This window comes from Capricornis sumatraensis, chromosome 4, assembly GCF_032405125.1.
Source record: "Capricornis sumatraensis isolate serow.1 chromosome 4, serow.2, whole genome shotgun sequence".
Classification (NCBI taxonomy): domain Eukaryota; kingdom Metazoa; phylum Chordata; class Mammalia; order Artiodactyla; family Bovidae; genus Capricornis; species Capricornis sumatraensis.
This window is the reverse complement of record NC_091072.1, coordinates 124,336,781-124,354,396: the sequence shown is the minus strand read 5'-3', so window position 1 is coordinate 124,354,396 and position 17,616 is coordinate 124,336,781. Positions and strand designations below refer to the sequence as shown.

The following is a 17,616-nucleotide window of genomic DNA, read 5'->3' as shown; positions in this document are numbered from 1 at the left end:
AACTATGGTGGAGGTAATGAAAATAATGGCAACCTCCTTCAAAAGGTCCCACGCACACACTGCTGCACTCAGTGCCCGTAGCCCTGCAGCAGGCCACCGCCAATCCATGCCTCTGCCAGAGACTCCTGGACACTTCTGGGCAAGTCTGGGTCAGCCTCTTGTGGGGTCACTGCTCCTTTCTCCTGGGTCCTGGTGTGCGCAAGGTTTTGTTTGTGCCCTCCAAGAGTCTGTTTATCCAGTCCTGTGTAAGTTCTGGTGGCTCTATGGTGGGGTTAATGGCGACCTCCTCCAAGAGGGCTTATGCCTTTCCCAGCTCTGCTGCGCCCAGTGCTCCTGCCCCTGCAGCTGTCCACTGCTGAGCTGTACTTCCACAGGAGATTCTCAGAAACAGTTCTGTCTCAGTCTCTGTGGGGTCTCTGGGTCCTGGTGCACACAAGGTTTGTTTGAGCCCTCTGAGCTTCTCTAGTGGATATGGGACTTGATTCTAAATGCAATTTTGCCCCTCCTACTGTCTTTCTGGGGCTTCTCCTTTGCCCTTGGATATGGGGTATCTCCTCAAACTTGGTCCTGTGCCATGCAGCCACTGCCGCTATTGATTATATTCTTTGCAGCCAAAGATGGAGAAGCTCTATACAGTCAGCAAAAGCAAGACCAGGAGCTGACTGTGGCTCAGATCATAAACTCCTTATTGCCAAATTCAGACTTAAATTGAAGAAAGTAGGGAAAACCACTAGACAATTCAGAGATGACCTAAATCAAATCCCATACAGTTATACAGTGGAAGTGACAAATAGATTCAAGGGATTAGATCTGATAGACAGAGTGCTTGAAGAACTATGGATGGAGGTTCATGACATTCTGCAGTGGGCCATGATCAAGACCATCCCCAAGAAAAATAAATGCAAAAAGGCAAATGGTTGTCTGAGAAGGCCTTACAAATAGCTGTGAAAAGAGAGAAGCTAAAGGAAAAGGATAAAAGGAAAGATATATCCATCTGAATGCAGAGTCTCAAAGAATAGAAAGAAGAGATAAGAAAGCTGACCTCAGTCGCCAATGCATAAAAATAGAGGAAAACAATAGAATGGGAAAGACTAGAGATCTCTTCAATAAAACTAGAGATACTAAGGGAATATTTCATGCAAACATGGGCACAATAAAGGACCGAAATGGAATGAACCTAACAGAAGCAGAAGATTTTGAGACGAGGTGGCAGGAGTACAAAGAAGAACTACACAAAAAAGATCTTCGTGACCCAGATAATCATGATGGTATGATCACTCACCTAGAGCCAGACATCCTGGAATGTGAAGTCGAATGGGCCTTAGGAAGCATCACTACAAACAAAGCCAGTGGAGGTGATGAATTCCAGTTGAGCTATTTCAAATCCTAAAAGATGATGCTATGAAAGTGCAGCACTCAATTTGCCAGCAAATTTGGAGAACTCAGCAGTGTCCACAGGACTGGAAAAGGTCCATTTTCATTCCAATCCAACAGAAAGGCAATGCCAAAGAATGTCCAAACTACTGCACAATTGCACTCATCACACACACTAGCAAAGTAATGCTCAAAATTCTCCAAGCCAGCTTCAACAGTACACAAACCGTGAACTTCCAGATGTTCAAGCTGGATTTAGAAAAGGCAGAGGAACCAGAGATCAAACTGCCAACATCCACTGGATCATTGAAAAACCAAGAGAGTTCCAGAAAAACATCTATTTCTGCTTTATTGACTATGCCAAAGACTTTGACTGTTTGGATCACAACAGTGTGTGGAAAATTCTTCAGGAGATGGGAATTCCAGACCACCTTACCTGCCTCTTGAGAAATCTGTATGCAGGTCAAGAAGCAGCAGTTAAAACTGGACATCGAACAACAGACTGGTTCCATATTGGGAAAGGAGTATATAAAAGCTGTATATTGTCACCCTGCTTATTTAACTTACGTACAGAGTACATCATGAGAAATGCTGGGCTGGATGAAGCCCTAGCTGGAATCAAGATTGCCAGGAGAAATATCAATAACCTCAGATATGCAGATGACACCACACTTTTAGCAGAAAGCGAAGAAAAACTAGAGTCTCTTGATGAAAGTGAAAGATGAGAGTGAAAAAGCTGGCTTAAAACTCAACATTCAGAAAACTAAGATCATGGCATTGTGTCCCATCACTTCGTGGTATATAAGTGGAGAAACAATGGAAATGATGAGAGACTTTATTTTGGGGGGCTCCAATATCACTGCATATGGTGATTGCAGCCATGAAACTAAAAGACACTTACTCCTTGGGAGAAAAGTTATGACCAACCTCAACAACATATTAAAAAGCAGAACCACTACTTTGCCAACAAAGGTCCATCTAGTCCAAGCCATGGTTTTTCCAGTAGTCATATATGGGTGTGAGAGTTGGACTATAAAGAAAGCAGAGTGCTAAAGAATTGATGCCTTTGAAGTGTGGTGTTGGAGAAGACTCTTGAGAGTCCCTTGGACTGCAAGGAGATCTAGCCAGTCCATCCTAAAGGAGATCAGTCCTGAATATTCATTGGAAGGAGATGCTGAAGCTGAAACTCCAATACTTTGGCCACCTGATGCAGAGAACTGACTCATTGGAAAGACCCTGATGCTGGGAAAGATTGAAGGTGGGAGGAGAAGGGGACGACTGAGGATGAGATGGCTGGATGGCATCACTAACTCAATGGACATGAGTTTGGGTAAGCTCCGGGAGTTGATGATGGACAGGGAGGCCTGGTGTGCTGCAGTTCATGAGGTCGCTAAGAGTTGGATACGACTGAGCAACTGAACTGAACTGACTGATAGGATAGGGTGTGTCGCCATGCAAATATCACAGTTTTTGCCTTGTTTTACTCCTCAATCATGCTCCTGCCATCCACTTTTACTAACAGGTTCACTATGGCCAATTTTGTAAGAAGAGATGCAGTTGTCTGGTTTTCAGGTTGCACCTCTCAGGTGACACTAGTGGTAAAGAACCTGCCTGCCAGTACAGGAGACATAAGAGATACAGGTTTGATCCCTGGGTCAGGAAGATCCCCTGGAGGAGGGCATGACCACCAACTCCAGCATTCTTGCCTGGAGAATTCCATGGACAGAGGAGCCTGGTCAGCTACCATGCATGGAGTCGAAGAGAGTTGAATGTGACTGACCACACACACACCCAGTAAGAATTTATGAAGAACTGTGGTCTTGAGCAAAATGCTGGAGAGAAAAAACAGAAATTTTTTTGGACACTGTGGCTCAAAAGACAGACTTATAAAATATGAGCCAATTAGAGAATAAATGAATGCTAAAGTGAGACATGCTTAAAACAGCTGCACTACCTGTTCTGAAAAGGAAATGATGATTGTGTGCTTTGGAGTGCTTATTTGGAACATGGGACTTACTTATGAGTGGGATTTAATTTCCAGGTCATGGAAGAAAAATGAGCAACATCATGGGAGAATGTTCCAATAACAAAATATAACGTTAGTGTGACAAAATAGAAATGACTGTGGGAAAAGCACTCTGCTTTAGGTAGTTTAGTCTGGAGAGGATACACACAGGACTCTCTAAAGGAGAACAGATCTAGCTAGAAGACAAGCTAGAAGGCTGTTGCAAAAATTCAGTTCAGTTCAGTTCAGTTCACTTCAGTTCAGTCGCTCAGTCATGTCTGACTCTTTGCCACCCCATGAATCGCAGCACGCCAGGCCTCCCTGTCCATCACCATCTCCCGGAGTTCACTCAGACTCACGTCCATTGAGTCCGTGATGCCATCCAGCCATCTCATCCTCTGTCGTCCTCTTCTCCTCCTGCCCCCAATCTCTCCCAGCATCAGAGTCTTCCAATGAGTCAACTCTTCGCATGAGGTGGCCGAAGTACTGGAGCTTCAGCTTTAGCATCATTCCCTCCAAAGAAATCCCAGGGTTGATCTCCTTCAGAATGGACTGGTTGGATCTCCTTGCAGTCCAAGGGACCCTCAAGAGTCTTCTCCAACACCACAGTTCAAAAGCATCAATTCTTCAGCGCTCAGCCTTCTTCACAGTCCAACTCTCACATCCATACATGACCACAGGAGAAACCATAGCCTTGACTAGACGGACCTTAGTCGGCAAAGTAATGTCTCTGCTTTTGAATATACTATCTAGGTTGGTCATAACTTTTCTTCCAAGGAGCAAAAATTCAGACAGGGGGTAATTTGGACCTGAACTAAAATCAAAGATCTGCACAAGAAAAAGAAGATCCAAGAAAAATCTCATTTTCTGAAAGGGTATAAGATTGTATAAACTTTCTAATTTAAAAGAAACCTTAGAGAACATATAGTTTAATGAAAAACAAAATGTTTTCCTCTGGTATCAGTGTTTTCAGCAAAGATTTTTGTCTTTAGAAATGCTTTTGATGTTACAAGTATGTTCCTAAAAAGCCTTCTCTCACTGCCTTTCTTCTTTTTTCCCATAGATGAGGGTAAAGTGAAAAATGAAACAGTCTCTCAGTTGTGTCTGACTCTGTGGGACGTCATGATCTATAGCTTGCCAGTCTCCTCTGTCCTTGGCATTTTCTCGGCAAGAATACTAGAGTGGGTAGCCTTTCCTTTCTCCAGGGGATCTTCCCAACCCAAGGATTGAACCCAGGTCTTCTGAATTGCAGGCTGACTCTTTACTGTGTGAGCCTTCAGGGATGGAGTAGAGTAGATCAATCATCACCGTATTTGTTTTGAGAATCGGACTAGCCTGTGTTCTAGTTCATTTGAAACTGAACCTGTACATTTCATCAAGTGATGCCTTCCTTTAGGATGAAGATTTTTTAGTAGTTTGCTATTGCTGCTAAGTCACTTCAGTCGTGTCTGACTCTGTGTGACCCCATAGATGGCAGCCCACCAGGCTCCCCCATCCCTGGGATTCTCCAGGCAAGAACACTGGAGTGGGTTGCCATTTCCTTCTCCAATGCATGAAAGTGAAAAGTGAAAGGGAAGTCGCTCAGTCATGTCCGACTCTTCGTGACCCCATAGACTGCAGCCCACCAGGCTCCTCTGTCCATGGGAATTTCCAGGCAAGAGTACTGGAGTGGGGTGCCATTGCCTTCTCCCTTTTAGTAGTTTACAAAGGCCAAATTGGTCTAGGGGTGGGAGCAGTGATGTCACCAGCTCAGACTGGGAAGAAGGCATCACTGCCAATGAACTTTTAATCCCGCTGGTGGAAAATATAGAAGTTAGTGTTGCTAGGCAGGCTGGGTAGAAATGAATAGTATAAGACTGCCTCCTTGCCACTAGTTTGTTTTTTTTTTTTAAAACATATCAGGACTTTTCTTCAACAAAGAACACACACACATACAGTAAAGTATAAAAGAAAAAATGATGAATTGAATCAGACAAACTAATGTCAAACTCAACCCTGTCCCTACCTCCTCATTCATATATACTAATTTTGTGACATTGGCAAGTCACTTAATTTCTTCTTGTTTCCTAAACTTCTCTTGCTTCATCTCATCAGCATCAAAACAATTGTTAATATATGGTAGGCAGTTTATAAATATTTTTGTGAGACAGATAATCAGAAAAAATTACATTTCCTTCTAATCAAGGATGAAGAAATACAAAGAGTTGTCTGAAGAAGGCACTTGTTAGTTTGTTCCAGGACTGATTTCAAAGCCCAAGCTCTTTACGCCACCTCACCCCAGTGGTGCATGTGGTCAAGTAGAGCTTATGCTATGTGTGGTCATTTCTGCCTCTGGTAGTTGTTTGTCCTTGTAGGTATATAAATAAAAAATGGTAGAACCTGGGTGCATCAGCTATGACAACAAGAATGGCTGACTTTTCTGTGGCTAGCTAGGGTTTTTATTAAATATTCAGTTTTGATGCCAGTTAGTAGAGTATTATGCTAGCCAGCCCAAATTTTATTTACTCTTATAACAATGTGTATTCAAATTAGAAAAAAAAAAAAACCTCACCAGTCTCCCAAGACACAGTACTGGTAACCCTTTACGGACACCACTGTAAAAGTTTGCAAATCCCTTTAAACACAAAGAATAATGACAAAAGACACCAGCCCACCAACCACAGTTCAGCAGAGGTGGAAAGTCGACTTCAAATGTGCTGGTATTTTTTTCTTTATCAACTTTATTGAGGAATGACTTATACATGATAAGCTATGTCTAAAATGAATGAATTCCAGCCATCATATACACTGATTAAATAACCAGTCAATACCTAGAACAATTCCACAAACGTAGAATGGTTCATCATTCCTTTTTAAATGTCCATCCCTTCCTCTAACCTTGACACCAGGAAACCGCTGTTCTATTGTTGACACCATAGATTAATTTTTAATTTATATAAATTGAAAAAAAAAGTAAAAATGTACCGTTCATCTAAGTATGGAAAGTTATTCACTACTTTCATGTCTATATTGGTTATACACACATTTGTATCCATATATGAAGCAGACTGGTGTTGATGGGACTAATCTTTAGCTCTGTAGAGTCACATTCTTCCTACAGATACTCTTAAATAATCCTGGCAAAGAACTGGATAAGCCCCTTCCATCCTCTTTCTAAGACTTTTCCCAAGTGCTTCACATTTACCAAATGCATGCCCATCACTGTATTTGACTGATACAGCCATGTCATGTATTTTATGGCAAGGTTAGTATATCTACACATTGAGAAAACTATATTCAGAGAAACAGTGACATTTCTAGTGAGTGGCTGACCAAGAAAGAGAATCCAGGCTTTCCTCTCCTTTTGCAGTAGTCATGCCGTCATGAACAAGGGAACCTATAACAATAATAAATCCAGCTGTCACATGAATCCCTAGAGAACTGTTAATAACTCCTATATAACTTTCCAATCATAGAGTTAGAAAATTAAATTGGAAAAGATGGAGTTGTGTGAGTGTTCTGAGTTGAACTGTGTCCCTTCTCCCCTGCAAATTCATATGTTGATGCCCTAACCCCAGAGCCTCAGAATGTGACCACATTGGAAAATAGGGTTGCTGCAGATGTAGTTAGTTAAGATGAAACCATACTGACGAAAGGCAGGCCCATCATCCAGGGTGACCAGAGTCTTTATAAAAAGAGGAAACTTTGGACACTGAGACCCAGAGGGATAAAAGCACATGAAGATTGGAGCTATATAGTCACAATCCAAGAAACCACCAGAAGCTAAGAAAGAGGCCTGGGACAATTCATTCTCTGTCATCTCAGGAGTAGTGTGGCCTTATCAACACCTTGGTTTTGAACTTCTGGCCTCCAGAACTATGAGACATCTTCTCTTGTTCCAAGCCACCCAGCTTGTAGTACTTTGTTGCAGCAGCCCAAGGGAACGAATCTAATAGAGCAATGAGTGAGCAACAAGAAAACACAAACTATACAACATGAAGAAAGTATATATTTTAACAAGTACACTTAAGATCTTTCCCTGAACGTTAATGCTGATTAAGATTGTCCAGAAAGTTAATTGATAGAATCAGACACTTTGAAAAGATAAAGAAATTCCATGTTGTCCCAACATTGCTCTAACTTGCATCATAGATTAATACACTTTCATGTCTGGAAGAAATAATAAGGTCACCATGCTCAGCCTTTCAGTGGATAATTGAGTGTCTTTGACGATATACTAGCTAACTGGTTTTTTCACCCTCTGCTTGGATACATCTGCTAACTCCTAGGGCTGCTGCTGCTGCTAAGTACCTTCAGTCGTGTCCAACTCTGTGCGACCCCGTAGATGGCAGCCCACTAGGCTCCCCTGTCCCTGGGATTCTCCAGGCAAGAACACTGGAGTGGGTTGCCATTTCCTTCTCCAATGCATGAAAGCAAAAAGTGAAAGTGAAGTCACCCAGTCGTGTCCGACTCTTCGCGACCCCATGAACTGCAGCCCACCAGGCTCCTCTGTCCACGGGATTTTCCAGGCAAGAGTACTGGAGTGGGTTGCCATTGCCTTCTCTGAACTCCTAGGGCAACCCACTCTATCTTTAGAAGCTCTGATTAAAATAGGATTTCTTAGGTTAAACTGAACTGTATCTATCTATAGCTTTCACCCATTCATTATAGTTTAATTTCTTAAAGCAAGAAAGAATGCATTTAATTTCCTTTTCACAGGTCGGGTCCTTTCAGTGTTTCACATCAATCGTGTCACTCCTAAGTCATTTGCTCCCTGAAATAGCTCTTGAGTTCTTTTTACTATTACTCGCATGACACAGTCTGATCAGCTCCATAGAGTGGTCTAGTTTATCTCATCTCTTTTAGAGTGGAACATCTAGATCTTGATAATGGTCACAATAGTGGAGATTAGAATTAAATTACATATACTATTATTTTAGATAATATCCTTCAATTAATGATGGCTCCATGATAAAGAATCTGCCTGCAGTGCAGGATCTGCCGGATACATGGATTCAATCCCTGGGTTGGGAAGATCACTTGGAGGAATAAATGGCAACCCACTCTAGTATTCACACCTGGAGAATCCCATGGACAAAGGAGCCTGGTAGGCTATAATCGATAAGGTCCCAAAGAGTGAGATGTGACTGAGGTAACTTAGCTAACAAGATTATATTAACTTTGGGGAGCATCACCATATTCAGTTGTTGTTGTTATTGTTCAGTTGCTCAGTCCTGTCCTACTCTTTGTGACCCCATGGACTGCAGCACATCAAGCTTCATCCTTCACCATCTTCCAGAGTTTGCTCAAACTCATGTCCATTGATTGAGTCAATGATTCCATACTACCGTCTCATCCTCTATTGTTCCCTTCTCTTCCTGTCCTTAATCTTTTCCATCATCAGGGTCTTTTCCAGTGAGTCAGCTCTTCGCATCAGGTGGGCAAATTATTGGAGGTTCAGCTTTAGCATCAGTCCTTCCAGTGAATATTCAGAGTTGATTTTCCTTAGGATTGACTGGTTGGATCTCCTTGCTGTCCAAGGGACTCTCAAGAGTCTTCTCCAGCATCACAGTTCGAAAGCATCAATTCTTCCCAGCACTCCACCTTTTTTCTTGTCCAGATCTCACATCCTACATGTCTAGTGGAAAAACCATAGCTTTGACTATATGGACCTTTGCAGGCAAAGTAATGTCTCTGCTTTTGAATATGCTGTCTAGATTTGTCATAGCTTTTCTTCTAAGGAGCAAGTGTCTTTTAAAACCATGGCTGCAGTCACCGCCCACAGTGATTTTGGAGCTCACTGTTTCTGTTTTTTCCCCATCTATTTGCCATGAAATGATAGGATCAGATGCCTTGATCTTCATTTTTTGAATGTTGAGTTATAAGCCAACTTGTTCACTCTCCTCTTTCACCTTCATCAGGAGGCTCTTTATGTTCAGTAATATTGCATAAAATTAACTGAAGTTCCTGAGTCATTTTTTCTACCAAATAAGCTGCATGATGATAGGCTTTGGCTTGATCATCAAGAACCATAAGTGGTCTGGCACTTAGATAAGTCATCAAATAAATGAATGACTATATGTGTATATACACACGTATATATACACATACACATATATATGTATAAGTAAGTAAGTAAGTAAAGTCACTCAATCATGTCCGACTCTTTGTGACACCGTGGACTGCAGCCCACCAGGCTCCTCAGTCCATGGGCTTCTCCAGGCAAGAATACTGGAGTGGGTTGCCATTTCCTTCTCCAGGGGATCTTCCCAACCCAGGGATCGAACCCGGGTCTCCCGCATTGGAGGCAGACGCTTTAACCTCTGAGCCACCAGGGAAGCCCTATATATGTGCATATAATACACACAAATGCTAAACAATGCATTCCCTCCTGAACTTACACCATTTGGGAGGAGGGGGTTTTTACTTTATTTTGTTAAGCTCCACCAGAAAAGAAATACCTTCTAACCAGTAAAGAATCCTATCGTTTGTCACATATCTTCCAGATAGCAAGAACCTTCCATGTGTTCACAAACTGTTTCTTCTGCACACTTTGATAGCATTGAGGAAAACAGACATTTTAAGACTTGGTCTATATCTGTACTTCAACTTAGACTTGCTGGGTATTCCAGTCAAGTATTAAAACCTTCTGTTTCCTCCAGCAGTAAAATGGTACTAATATAAGATATTGTGTGTGTAAATTTAGTTGATTGTGTGTGCATGTGTGTATGCATATTTATAGATGACTGCATCACCAGGATTTTTATGCTAACAAAAATCCTGGGGCTTCCCTGCTGTCTCAGTGTTAAAGAATCAGCCTGCTAGTGTAGGAGACATGGGTTCAATCTCTGATCTAGGAGGATCTCACATGCCACAGGGCAACTAAGCCTGTGTGCCACAACTATTGAACCTGTGCTCTAGAGCCCAGGAGCCCAAACTACTGAAGCCCTGGTGCCCCAGAGCCCATGCTCTGCAACAAGAGAAGCCATCACAGTGAGAAGCCTCCACGCCACAACTAGAGAGTAGCCCCCATTTGCGGCAACCAGAGAAAAGCCTGTGCAGCAATGAAGATCCAGCCCAGCCAAAAAAAATAAACAAACAAAATTATTAAAAAACTCTATTTAATCCTTTAATAGTTTTAGTTATAACATAGTGACTTATGGAATCACTTTTCATTCTGTGTTTATATAACAGTCCCAAACTATAACTTTATGTCAAGGAGGAAAGACTGTGAACTGCATTCTATTTCCATTTTCCAAATGAATAATTCAATCTTATAAAATGATTGACTCTATCTCTTGTGCTAGATATTCTGTATATTGAATGAAGAAACATTTTTTCTCGACTTGCAGGGATGTTAAAGACTGATGGGATATATTTACAAAGTGCTACACAAGTTAGATAGAGGAAAACTAACTTTGACAGCATCTTGATAGAGACATGAATGCTATGTATATCAAGAAAAATCAATATTTCAAAAAGTTGTATTTCATAAATATTTTGAATCACTTGAACTCTCTATTTGATATACTTTGGCTCTCTTAGTTACCTTATTGTCAAATTAATTTAACTATAGTCATTTTTATGAGGAACAGTTTCATGTTAGTTTTTCTTTTTAAATGAAGCATAACTAAATCTTCAGTTTTCTGTTTAAATTTCAATCAAAAATTATAAAACAATTCAGAAGGTTTTTATTTTAATGACATATGATGAAATCACATTAACCAACCAAGAGTGTTTATAGCCCATATAATGATAATGAACACTGATCAAGGGTTTCACATTATGCCTTTGTCAGAAGAGCTACTAAACTTTGCTAGTGAAAGAAAAATACCAGTGTGATTCTGTTTTTAAATTTCCTAATGGAAGATCCAAACTTTGTGTTGGGATATGACATTCCCTATAAATCACTCAAAGGACAGAGAAATGAAAAGTGATTCATACATAGCCATTTGGTAGCCAATTACTACAGCATATTGCTTAAATGGTTGTATATTTTGGAATAATATGGAACTCCCTGTCCCAGGCTGTTTTACATGGTACTTGTGACCATATGTTAGTTTCAGGTAAACCCAATCTTAAATATCCTATTCTGTTGCTATAAGATTATTTTTATTTTATGAACCAGAATGCAGGTCAGATGTGTTTTTCACTTAATACATTGACTTTTTTGTGTTAATTACGCCCAACCATTTTTCCAGTTGTATTAAGAAGTAATTGACATAACTGACTGTATAAGTTTAAGGTGTACAACATGATGGTTTGATTTACATATATTGTGAAATGATTATTAAAATAGGTCCCACTAACATCCATCTTTTAATATAGATACGTAGATAAAGATAAAATATAGATACGTATATAGAGAAAAGGAAGAGAATGAAGAGAAAACCTTTGACAAGAACTCAAGATTTACTCTCTTAAGAATGTTCCTATATATTGTATACCAATGTTAGCTCTAGCCTTTACATTGTACATTATATCCCTAAAACTAATTATCTTATAACTGGAAGTTTGCATTATTTATACCTTCCTCCAATGCCCCTATCCCCAGTCCTCACCATTAACCACAAGTCTGATCTCTTTTTCCATGAGTTTTTAACCTTTTTTCTATACATAAGGGAGATCATACATTATTTTGTCTTTATCTGATTTCCCTTTAGCATAATGCCTTCAAGATCCATCCGTGGTCTTGCAAATGGTAAGACTTCATTATTTTTATGGAATTAAATAAATAATGGAATAACATTCCATTTTATATACACATGCCATATTGTTTTTATTTATCATTCATCTATCAATAGACACAGGTTGTTTCCATGACCTGGCTATTGTAAATAACACTACTATGAAGATAGTGTGCAGGTATCTTTTGGGGTTAGTGTTGTCATTACCTTTGGATACATTCCTAGAACTGGAATTGCTGGATCATATGGTAGTTCTATTTTTAATTTATTGAGGATTCTCCATACTGTTTTCTGTAGTCCAGACATTTCTTAAATAACCTCAAATATTTTATTGCATGGCTAAATTAATTTCTTTATTCTTCTGTTCTTTATTCTTTATTGTAAGATTTTTTTACAGTTTTTTTCCCCTTATTATAAGCAATGCAGTGATGAATAGGGGCAATATTTTATTAGGAAAAGTAGAAAACTAGAGAGTGTGGAAATCGGCCTTCACATGTATAGGGAAATAAAGAATAAAAAAAGTCTGAGTGATAATTGGGGAAGACTTAGAGGTATAAAAATGAAAGTAAGGGGGCACCAGAAAGGGCGTGAGAAGGTCCAAGATACAGTTTACTTGCCAGTGTGATCCCAGAACCATCTTTCTACTTGTTTGAAAGTGCCTGGCTCTAACAGAAACCTGGAATACTTATCAAGACTTCACTTGATCTAAGTAGAAAATGTATTTTAACTACAAATCTATGGTTAACATACCCTCTATATTAGTGGTATTTGGTTAACCACTTAAAGAATATAATAGTTAGAAATTCCCAAAGTATGTTTAGAAATCTGTTTATTGGAAATAAATACATACTCATCAAGATACCACCAATACAAAATATGAATCTGAACCTGAATCTGTTATAAGGCAAATACTTTAAAACCTGACTTCTACTTCCTCTGCCCTAAAAATAAAACAAATGCATTCTCTTGAAGAAAAAGGAGTCATTGCTAATTCTAGTAACCACTTTCCAGTCCTCATTCTTGCTAACCTGCCTATTCTGTTTACCACTGATCACCACTGTCTTTAATAGTTCCTCTTCATGATTGTGACCTCTACTCTTCATTTCTACTTTTACTTCTCTAGCTGATTTTTCTCTGACTCATTTTGTTATGTTTTACACATAGAGTTACTCGGGTGCTCTCTTCTCTTCTGTATTCTTTACTATCACTTGCAAAGTTATCTGTTTATTCTATTCCACATGCATTTGACCCTCAAATTTGTGTCCAGCCCATATCTATTTTCAGATCCTCAAAAAGGATGAATTAAAAAAAAATGACATCTAGAAAATTGCTGAAAAACAAGGATAAAGAGAAAAATGTTAAAAAGTAGCTGTAAGGGAGAAGTTATATTCAGGAAAACCATAGTAAGAAAAACATCTGACGTCTCCTCAGAAACAATGAATTTATATCCAAGATAGTTACCACTATTACCTACCAAATCCTTCCCAGGTGGAACTAGCAGGAAAGTCTGCCTGCCATGGCATTTGCTGCAGGAGACTTGGGTTTGATCTCTGGGTCGGGAAGGTCCCCTGGAGGAAGAAATGACTACACACTCCAGTATTCTTACTAAGAGAATCCCATGGACAGAGGACACTTGTATGCTACAGATCGTAGGGTTGCAGAGAGTCGGACATGACTGAAGCAATTTAGCATGCACAGGGCTTATATGAAAAATTAAATGGGTTAATATTATTAATCACTTAATAATAGTGAACAGTATCTGGCACAAAGTAAATTCTAAATGAATGTTTGTTATGTAAAATAAGTTACATGGTAGTTGGTATTGTAAATTGTTAAAATATCCATTGGGAAAAAATTTCCGGAAACAAATGAGACAACATCAAATACTATAAGTTATGTGGCATTTACTTTTTCCTTCATACTTTCTATAATCATGTACTACTAGTATTATTGCTGCTGCTGCTAAGTTGCTTCAGTGGTGTCCGACTCTGTGCGACCCCATAGACGGCAGCCTACCAGGCTCCCCTGTCCCTGGGATTCTCCAGGCAGGAACACTGGAGTGGGTTGCCATTTCTTTCTCCAATGCATGAAAGTGAAAAGTGAAAGGGAAGTCGCTCAGTCTTGTCCGACTCCTAGTGACCCCATGGACTGCAGCCTACCAGGCTCCTCGGTCCATAGGATTTTCCAGGCAAGAGTACTGGAGTGGGTTGCCATTGCCTTCTCCAACTAGTATTATTACAACAAGACAATTTTGATACAAGGTATGAGCCATGGAAACAGAGACTTTATATAGTTCACTGTGTACCTCAGCACCTAGAACAGTACCTACTCCTCTATAAATTAGCTCATACCATGAAGATGAGAAAATACTTTTTGAAAATAGTTCCTAATATATATGTTGCAACTATGTACACAAGAAAGAAAAGAGGACAAATAAAGAGAGTTTAGACCCATTTAAGTTCTTAAAAATTGAAATTGGGTTATTTAGAAAAATATAAATATTATGCTGTTGCTTATATCTGCAGTGCAGATAATCAACCCTTTCATTTTCAAAAGACCCCAAGGAGGAATATGATAGCATCATTTAGATTCCCTTTTTCTAAAAGCTTTAGTCTTTCTTATTCAGATATAGAAAACTTTTTTTTTTTTCTTTTGGAGGATTGTGTTTAGGATCAAATCATTTATCATTATGGTACCTTACTTCATGCTTGCATGCTAAGCTGCTTCAGTTGTATCTGACTCTTTGCCACCCTATAGACTGTAGTCCACGAGTCTCCTTTGTCCATGGGATTCTGGAGGCAAGAATACTGGAGTAGGTCACCATGACCTCCTCCAGGGGATCTTCTCGACCCAACGATCGATTCTCAACCCAGCGATCTCTTACAGCTCCTGCATTGCAGGCAGATTCTTTACTGCTGAGCCACCGGGGGAGCCCATGGTACTCATCACGATTCAAGACAATTTTAGCGCTAGAAGGGGATTTAGAGACCATCCATGTGTATTACAAATGAGCAAACTGAGCTCATTGAGGTTACAGGGCTAATCAGTCACAGAGCTGGGGCTAGAACCCAGGGCTCCTCTTTGACATCCAAGGTTAGTTTTTAATGGACTCTGACCTTGGCAGTTCTTATTTAAAGGTTTCCTTCAGTTTTTCACATTCGCTGTTAGATTTTCCTTGCTAATGGATGTCAGTTATAAAGTTAGATCAAGAGCAGTATTCTTTTGGGGAATACAGTGGAAAGCTTAGACTTGTTTCTTATTAAAAATTGAAAGCAATAGGAATCCTATGGGTAAATAATTTTGAGAATATAGGAAAGATTTTTAATTTACAGTAATCCTAAGGAAGATCCCCTGGAGAAGGAAATGGCAACCCACTCCAGTACTCTTGCCTGGAAAATTCCATGGACAGAGGAGCCTTATAAGCTATAGTCCATGGGGTCACAGAGTCAGACACGACTGAGTGAATATTGGAATTGGAATCCTAAAGAGAGGTAGAGTTTGTTCTCATAAATGAATTGCTATATTTCTCTATTCATCTAATGGATGACTTTGACAATAATATGGAAAAATCTACAATTTGATCTTAAAGTCAAGGACTTTTTACTATTTATTAGTACTTCCCTTGGGAAAATGGTGATTTACCTATTTACCTATTTATGACTAGTGTAAGTGCACATTTTTTTCTCCATGCACCAATATTTGCTCTCTTTATCCTCTGTCCTATCTCCTAATTAGGATTTTTGGAGACTGATATATTTTGAAAGCAAGTGACTGTTTTCAATTAGAAAAATGCAAATATCCTAATTATTATTGGTTCCTTCTCTTCAAAATATATTCAAGTTGAGCTGAAATTTAACTGCTATCAATACCCCTTGTATTTAATTTATTTTGGGGAGTTTCCAATTTATCAAGTTATTTCAAATATTTTGTTTCTGCTGCATGATCTACTTCCAGTTTTCTCCCCTTTCTAGCCCTACTATTGTGCTATATGCCTAAGAATGTTATGTCATTATTATTACCACTAATGTTAGAAAATGAGTTTTAGGATTAATGTGAATAGTAACTTTTATGACCAGCCCCTCTTCACCTTTATTAACCAACTATCATAAGAAAATGTGTCTCTGATCATTACAGGCTCTTTTATCTTTGAGAATTTTTTTCACAAATGCCCTGTGTAGAGACTGAATCATAAGTTAACCATCAGTTCAGTTCAGTTCACTTCAGTTCAGTGGCTCAGTTGTGTCTGACTCTTTGTAATTCCATGGACTGCAGCATGCCAGGCCTCCCTGTCCGTCACCAACTCCCAGAGTTTACTCAAACTCATGTCCATTGAGTTGGTGATGCCATCCAACAATCTCATCCTCTGTCGTCCCCTTCTCCTCCTGCCTTCAATCTTTCTCAGCATCAGGGTCATTTCCAATGAGTCGGTTCTTCTCATCAGGTGGCCAAAGTATAGGAGTTTCAGCTTCAACATTAGTCCTTTCAATGATTATTCAGGACTGATTTCCTTTAGGATTGACTGGTTAGATCTCCTTGAAGTGCAAGGAACTCTCAAGAGTCTTCTCCAACACCACAGTTCAAAAGCATCAATTCTTCAGCACTCTGCTTTCTTTATAGTCCCACTCTTACATCCATACATGACTACTAGAAAAACCATAGTCTTGACTAGATGGACCTTTGTTGGCAAAGTAATGTCTCTGCTTTTCAATATGCTATCTAGGTTGGTCATAACTTTTCTTTCTTCCAAGGAGTAAGTGTCTTTTAATTTTATGGCTGCAGGCACAATCTGCGGTGATTTTGGAGCCCCAAAAAATAAAGTCTGACACTGTTTCCACTGATTCCCTGTATTTGCCATAAAGTGATGGGACTGGATGCCATGATCTTAGTTTTTTGAATGTTGAGTTTTAAGCCAACTTATTCATTCTCCTCTTTCACTTTCATCAAGAGGCTCTTTAGTTCTTCTTCACTTTCTGCCATAAGGGTGGTATCATCTGCATATCTGAGTTTATTGCTATTTCTCCCGGCAGTCTTGATTTCAGCTTATGCTTCATCTAACCCAGCATTGCTCATGATATACTCTGCATATAAGTTAAATAAGCAGGGTAACAATATACAGACTTGATGTACTCCTTTTCCTATTTGGAACCAGTCTGTTGTTCCATGTCCAGTTCTAACTGTTGCTTCTTGACCTGCATACAGATTTCCTAAGAGGCAGGTCAGGTGGTCTGGTATTCCCATCTCTTTAAGAATTTTCCAAAGTTTGTTGTGATCCACAGAGTCAAAGGCTTTGGCATAGTCAATAAAGCAGAAATAGGTGTTTTTCTGGAACTCTCAGTTTTTCAATGATCCATCAGATATTGGCAATTTGATCTCTGGTTCCTCTGCCTCTTCTAACTCCAGCTTGAACATCTGGAAGTTCATGGTTCACATATTGCTGAAGCCTGGCTTGGAAAATTTTGAGCATTTCTTTACTAGCATGTGAGATGAGTGCAATTGTGCAGTAGTTTGAGCATTCTTTGGCATTTCCTTTCTTTAGGATTGGAATGAAAACGGACCTTTTCCAATCCTGTG

The 17,616-nt window shown here is 39.6% G+C and overlaps 1 protein-coding gene and 1 non-coding gene across 2 annotated transcripts in view; one reads left to right on the top strand and one right to left on the bottom strand.

Annotated features, from left to right (window-relative positions):
- The window catches only part of FAR2 (fatty acyl-CoA reductase 2), a 168,406-nt gene that overhangs the window by 59,670 nt on the left and 91,120 nt on the right, over positions 1 to 17,616 (top strand). The window lies entirely within an intron of this gene.
- Positions 9,625 to 9,696, bottom strand: TRNAW-CCA (transfer RNA tryptophan (anticodon CCA)). The gene has a single exon. It is a non-coding gene; the product is annotated as a tRNA-Trp (tRNA).